Raw genomic sequence first — 7,412 nt, 5'->3', positions numbered from 1 at the left:
GTGGTGATGTGGCCTTATTTTTTCCAGAACGTGCCCCCCGCGTTTGCTTTGCAATCTGCGACAGGCTCTAACTGCCCTTGAGGTCTGTTTAGCCGGTGGATCATCCTCCACGTCTTCTTTGTCATTATTTCCTTCAACCTCAATGACAACCTGTGCATCTGAGTCATTAACCACGAGTTGTTCAGTGTCCCCCACATTCACTGTGCTTGCATCAATGTTAACAGTTACTGGGGAAACTGGTGCATGGAGATCGTTGTTGGAGTCTAATAACAGAGACTCATTGATTTGCGAGGAGGTGGGTGGGGGAATTTCAACTTCCTCGAAAGGAGAGTATTCCGCTGGAGCTTCCGCTATTTTGTAGTAGTGGAAGTCATGTGTTACAGCTTGTGCTGCTGGAAAATTTATCTAGGAATAGAATACCTCTGTCTGCCGAAATTCATGTGCCTCTACCACAAATATGACGGTACCACCTCTCGATGTTAATCCATTTTCTATAAGTTTTATAGTTATGGTTTTTCTTATATTGACCGGATAAGTATTGCATCCGGATCGTTGTCTTGAACAAGTGTGTCGTCCGCTATGAGTTGAGCTGCCAAAGTAGCTCTCTCCCTTTCTTTGTCGCTTTCTGACATTTTACTGACTGAAAGTTTTGTCGATTAAGTTTCAAGGGAACAAAGATTAGGTGCACAATATTTTGGAACACTGTATCCTTCAACGTTGACTATACCGTAAACTAATACATAGGATTCTCATCCTACTAAGTTCCGGCAGATATTTTAACCTTTCACCCACTCTAGACGTCTATTGGAGTTTTTACGGGAAAAAGGGGTCTGTGTGAAAAAGCACGACTGAGTTACTCTAGTATCTTGCGTTAGATTATCGCCTTACCAAACGTTGGGCGCCATGCAGTGTAGTTCCTATTTTCCCAATAGGCGCTGCGCATTGGAATAACATAATCGATAGTTTAGACGTAGGACTTAGGTCGACTGGGTCTCTATTGAATATGTTAGACTTAATTTAGGTTTGCCAGCTAGCTCAGAGGTCACTAGAAACTTTCTCGAATGAAAAGGGAGGAGTGAACTTCCCTGTTTAGACAAGAAGGAATTCAGCTTCTGACAACCGCATAAACATGACAACTTTGCTCCCCCAGAATAAGGAGTATATCTCCAGAGTAGTGTGAAAACAATAGATAACTATTTCACTCAGTCAGTTGTGCATACTTAGTTTCACCAGAGTGCAGAGAAATAGAGAGACGGGCATTTTCAATAAAAAGGTGTTATTTATTGAACAGTCTACTTTCTCATGCTAGAGAAATGAATTGCCATGAGTGCAATACTTGTTATAAAGTAAAGTGCGTACAGTAAAAGTAGTATTATGAAATAATATTGTAAAAGCATTGATATGGTTTCTGAGCCATATGATATTTAAAAGGTATAAAATATATACTGTTACGAACAAAGGTAAAAGTTGGACTAAACGTACTCAACTGGTGCTTCTAAATACGCCTACCCCGGTGTACCTAACCTAAGCCTAGTACGTGGGAAGGAGTAGATGGGCAGCAGTTTAAGTTAAGTTAGTTTTGCCAAGTATCGGACCCAAGAATTCTCTAAGGATCTAATCAGCTCTGTACCTTGGTTCTAGAATGGAGGAGGTCTTGTATCTCGTTCTCGGGACTCGATCTCCCAGCAACCCGCGAGGGTGACTGGAAACAGCGGAGCTGGATTTTCTCCGCAGGAGAAAAAGACAGCGTCTTTCTCAGTGCATCAAATGGGAGGGATGGCTTCCTTCGACACTTCACATCAGCTGGGCTTCGGATAAGTAGATAGCCGCTCTGCTCCACACCACCGTGTGTTGCTTAAGGAAAACGTTGGTATATTTATACCTGGAAGGTGCCGTGTTTGACGTAAGGTTGGACATAAGACGTCAATTAAAGATGTCACTAAGAACTGACCGTTCTTTCAGTGCTTGCAGGAGTTCTTAGTCAGATCAAAACAAAAGCACGGGGAATTCCCAGGTTGCTGGAGGTTTGGTATGTTTTAAGAACTCATTGTGCTTTCTAGGAGTCTAAGGAAGTAGCCTTGCCGCATTTGGTTTGCATTGGCTTATTATTAAATATGAAATATTTAATTAGGGTCCTAGATAAAACACAACAATATCATAGTATTTTTTCTCTCCTTCAGCGTTTTTTGCAAATTTTGTTTGAGACATCCTGTTAACTCCTCCTTGTGGTGTTTTTTTTTTTTACTCTTTTGGTCCAAAGTATTTGCGGTTCTGGAGTTCTTGGGTTCTGGAGTTTGTGATCTTTCTTTAGTGGGTTTGATTATTTCTGGTTCATTTTGCATAAAACATTCCTTATTTACCCCTTTTCTTGCTTTCCTCAGTTTCTTTTTCTGTCTCTTTGTTAGTTCAGAAGCCACCGAGTCCTCGTCTTTTGAGTTTGGTTTATTTGACGAGTCTCCTGATTTTTTGCTTGCTTTATTTTCACTTATGTCGTGGATTGTTTTCGATTGATTAATCACATTTGGCATTTTACTATACTCAATAGACAATTTTGTCGATTGCTCCTGTATGTTTTCTGAGATTGATTTTTTACTAGTTTGATTTCCTTCCTCCTTACCATTTTCCGCTTTTTTTAAATAAATTGCTTCTTTGGCATCCTCCAATATTGTGTTTACAACGTCCGGTATGAGTACTAGTTTGTTTATTATTGGAGCACATGTGCATTCTATGCAAGTTGACGCTTTTTCCTTTTGTACTTTTATTATTAACTTATTTAGGTCAGCTAGTTTATTCTCGATTCCTGCTACTGCATTCGCCATGAGACCCAAAATGTCTATATGAATATCCATTTTAGTTGACTGTGCAGCTAAAGCTTCCAGAGTTAATACAGAGGTTTCATAATGTATATCCCATATTGTTCCGGCGTTTGAGTTGTGTTTGGGATTTAGTTTGTTGATGTTTGTAGCGCTGTTGTTATCTTCATCATTTCTTTTGTTATCGGGAACGTCTTTGTATGTCGTTGTCAGTGAGTGATTTGGCGATAGTACACTCCATTTGATAGGAGCGCTTTGTTTTATGGGTGCGGATCCGTTTATTGATGGGAATTGTTTTATGGTTGCAAGACCGTTTACAGACGATGGTTGATTCTTGCATCCTATTTCAATATTTGTATTTTCTGAGATCTGTAGATGAATACTGTTTTCCTTCTCAGTTGGGTCATGTGAGTCATAATTTTGCACTTTAGGTCGTCCATGTATATCTGTATGTTGGTTTCCTAATACTTGGATAATTTTTTTTCCTTCCAGGGCATTTCGGAACTCTGGTTTTGGTGTCGGTAGCGATTCTTTAGGTGTATAAGCTTGATTAGTTTTTATAACCACATTGGCCTCTAACGGTATCGGAGCGAGTTCCTTAGAGTCTACCTGTGTGATGCTAGAGTGATTGAAATCCTCTAAGCTTTCTGCGCTTTCCATTATTCTAGTTTTCGTCTCTTGCACAAATATTTTATGCGATGGATATTCTAGTTGTGGATCTATTCGTTGGTCTGTTCCCTCTGAAATTTCGTTAATCTTTGCAACCATGTCAACTCCCACTTCAGCGTTTGGGTCCGAACCCCCTTTCATTCCGTTTGTTGGTTTGAGTGGGGACTGCAATGTTTTTAGTTATAGCTCCGATTTCATAGTCATAAGTGCAGTTGTTGGATCTTTCATAAAATCAAATTTCAGGGAATTTTTGTTGATCGTTCAAACATTCTTGCTATAGGTGAAATTGGGGACTGGGTTGACCCCTTTATTTGCGCTTTGACACGGGTAGATTAGTTGCGTTGTGAAGAAATGTGCCATTGAGTTCTCAACTTTCCGTGTGAAAGGGGCGGGGCTAGTCCTGTCAACAATTGCCACATATTTGATTTAAAACTGCCTCAGGCGAGCTACGCGCTGCCGATGCCTGTTTACTGTAGCCCATCTTAGCTTTCAGCTTTCTGTGCTCGTCGCCTTTCTAGGCACTAGTCATGGTGACGCCTTCTAATGTTGCGCAGATCAATGTCTAGCACTTAGCAGATAGTCCTGAACCCTGCATTTAATACCCCCCAGGTCTGCAGAGCATGTTCAATGCACGGGGGTATGGTATGTATGTAATATTGCACCCCAATTAGGTGGTCATACACGTTGTGAGGGACACCGTTTAAAGTGGATTTACAACTGGTTGTTACTTCACCAACTCATTCTCAATCACTCTAAAACTGAATTCCTCCTCCTATCTACCTCTCTCTCCCCACCTCCTGTTCAATCCTGGATGGATCAGCTGAATCTACTCAACAGTAAACCCATCATTGTCGACTGCGCTATATCCCTAGGGGTCATACTTGACAAAAGACTCAACCTAATCTCACACATCAACTCCATTGCCAAGAACGCATGTTATCAACTGCGCCTTCTTTGGGGGATATGGACGTTTCCTCCCGGAGAAAGACCTAAAAACCTTGGTCCAATCACTAGTTCTCTCTAGACTGGAATATTGCAATTCTCGTCTGACTGGCCTTCCCAAATCTCACCTCTCACCCCTCAAATCCGTACTCCATTCAGCAGCTTGCTTCATTTCAGGGTCCAAACGAAGTGACCACATCACTCCTATCTGGTCTTCTCTCCGATGGCTTCCCATCGAGGCTAGAGCTATTTACAAAACGGCTTGCATGACCCACAAAACCTAACACTCTTCCGCCCCTCGCTATCTGGCGATTAAACTGAAATTGTCTGGAGGCTTGAGACCTTCTCGGAATGCTGAAAAGTTTCTGCTTGAGCCCCCCTCCTTCAAAACGGAAAAATGTATGGCTCAATCGTTCTCAGGTAATGCGGTGCGAATCTGGAACTCGCTTCCTCCATCGCTCCGTGTCACCACCTCCAACCAGATCTTCAAAGCGGACCTCAAATCTCTTCTATTCCAAAGACACTTTCAGAACTAATTCCTTCATTCCGTTAGTCATTGTAAATTTGTAATATTTATTTATTTGTGTACATTCCTTGCTTGCTGTGTTTGATATTGTGTTCCTCTTGCCTGCTGTGTTTGATTATGTGTCTTGCTATTTTTGTAAGTTCTATTATGTAACATTTCTCTCATTTAAGGTAACTGGTTCTATTGAACAGCGCTCTGACACCTTCGGGTAAAGTCTGCGCTTCATAAAAATGCATAAATAAATAAATATATTTCCTGCAGCGGATTGCCAGGCTGGCGAGATGAGGTGGCGCTGGGCTATCCCACCCACACACATCACAGGGGCAGGACTGAAGCGGCTAATGCTGGGCGAGGAGGCAGGGTCACTGAGGAATATCTTGGAAACATTGTGCACCACCCCTCGCAGTGGGCGGTGCTAATGAGCCCGGCTGGCATCGCGGGGGCACCTTTTCTTGGTTTCGGTGTCCTTTGGAAGCATGTAGGTTCCCTGCAGTAGTTTGGTGGCGGAGCTATTGTATTTTGTTTGGCGGGAGGATGCGCGCATGTTTGTGTACTGTGGGGCGGAATGGCGAGTGTCTTTCAGGTGTATCGGATCCGGGGACGGATCAATGACTGCTGGCCATGCTATTTCTCAAACTGGTGACCAGTGAATTATATGCGGCAGGCTCTTGAATGCACTGAGCTACCCCACTCTGTACTAAAGCAAAGGGTGGGGTAATTGTTGTGTAGCAATGGTTCTATAGTGCTGATTAATCAAATACAAAAGTCGTGGAATTCAATGCAAAAAAAACAAGCATTTACAATGCAATGGTTTTGCCTTTGTTAAAGTTAGAGCTATTGGCATTGCTCTTGACATTATTTTTATTTGTTTTTTAACATAAATAAATGGCATTGCCATTTACAATGCCAGTAGCTTTATCTCTCGCAAATGACACACACAAACACACACAGAGCCCCCCCCACAGAGCCCCCCACACACACACACAGCCCCCACACACACAGCCACACAAAGCTTCTCACACACACAGCTACACAGAGCCCTCCACACACACCCACACAGCACAAGCAGGCAACAGGGGCACACGGAGGCACAAGCAGGCAACAGGGGCACACGGAGGCACAAGCAGGCAACAGGGGCACGAAAACGGAGGCACAAGCAGGCAACAGGGGCACGAAAACGGAGGCACAAGCAGGCAACAGGGGCACACGGAGGCACAAGCAGGCAACAGGGGCACACGGAGGCACAAGCAGGCAACAGGGGCACACGGAGGTACAAGCAAGCAACAGGGGCACAAGCATGAATTGTAATTTAGACGGGGCTGACGGACTGTCCCTGATGGACTCGACCAGCCGAGGAGGTCACGTGACTCACCGGTGCGGCCTTCGCCTACGTGCAGCAGCTTGTGACGCCAGCTAACACGATGACCCAACCCAGGGCCTTCCCAACAAACGTGAATCATAAAGCATCTGACAGTAAAAGCCAACAACAACATAGGTCAGCTTTGACGTATTTTCCCACAAAGCTGAATCGAATTAGCTCATTGAACAAGCATTCACAAAACAAATAGATCTGGTCCATAACTAAAAGCGCCTCTTCATTAACTGGCGAGTCTAGACGCTCGGCCATTTATCGGGCGTACCCTCTGCCCTTCGAGTGTACTGTGAGGCCTCTGTTTAGGGACCTATTTACTCTTTCTTGCACACACCCACTCTTTAGGGGCAGTTCCAGTTATCCAGCAGCTGTCCCGGCAAAGTTAGGCAAATTGCACTAATATCCCGGGTTTTTGGCAAGGGTTGACTGAAAACAGTAAGAAGGTTTATTATGTGTGCCAAGAAGGACTAGCTAGCAGCGTATCCCAAAGCAATGTAATTACCAGATATGGTTCTAGGGTTAAAACTTGCAATTCGTGTATTCCCTTGGTGCTCTGTTTGTTTCTTCTATGAGCGCAATCGGTCTCTGTCCCTCGACTGGTGTAACCTTTTAGTTGTTTCTTTTATTTTTGTGACATGTCCCGGTTTGGAGTTTCCAAAATCTGGTCACCCTCAAATCTCCACACACATAGAACGTCACAAATCAATGGAGGGACAGTGTGGGTGACTGGATGGCTCCATGTCACCGGGACACCACCACTCTTTTCCTGTCTTTGCTTTACATATCATTGTTATCAATACGTTTATTGCCCAATTTGCTCAATTGATATAACACGGAGTACCTGGTCACCCCACGCACTTCCATTTCTGTTTGGTTTTACAACAGCACCTGAAACGAATACCCTGAGTCGTATCTGGCAGAATCTGGACGTGACCTCAGCGCTACCTCTTCATATTTGAAATATGAGATGCACACAAAGTGTCCATTATCATCATTCGCTTAACCACGAAAAGGAAGGGTTTACTGTGAACAGTAACTTGGTGACAGGGAGAACAGCAGTATGGACAGTATTCCTGCTGTGTCAAATGTT

This window comes from Lissotriton vulgaris, chromosome 1_1 (assembly GCF_964263255.1).
Source record: "Lissotriton vulgaris chromosome 1_1, aLisVul1.2, whole genome shotgun sequence".
Classification (NCBI taxonomy): Eukaryota; Metazoa; Chordata; class Amphibia; order Caudata; family Salamandridae; genus Lissotriton; species Lissotriton vulgaris.
The sequence above is the reverse complement of the archived record's forward strand: the minus strand, read 5'-3'. Positions refer to the sequence as shown.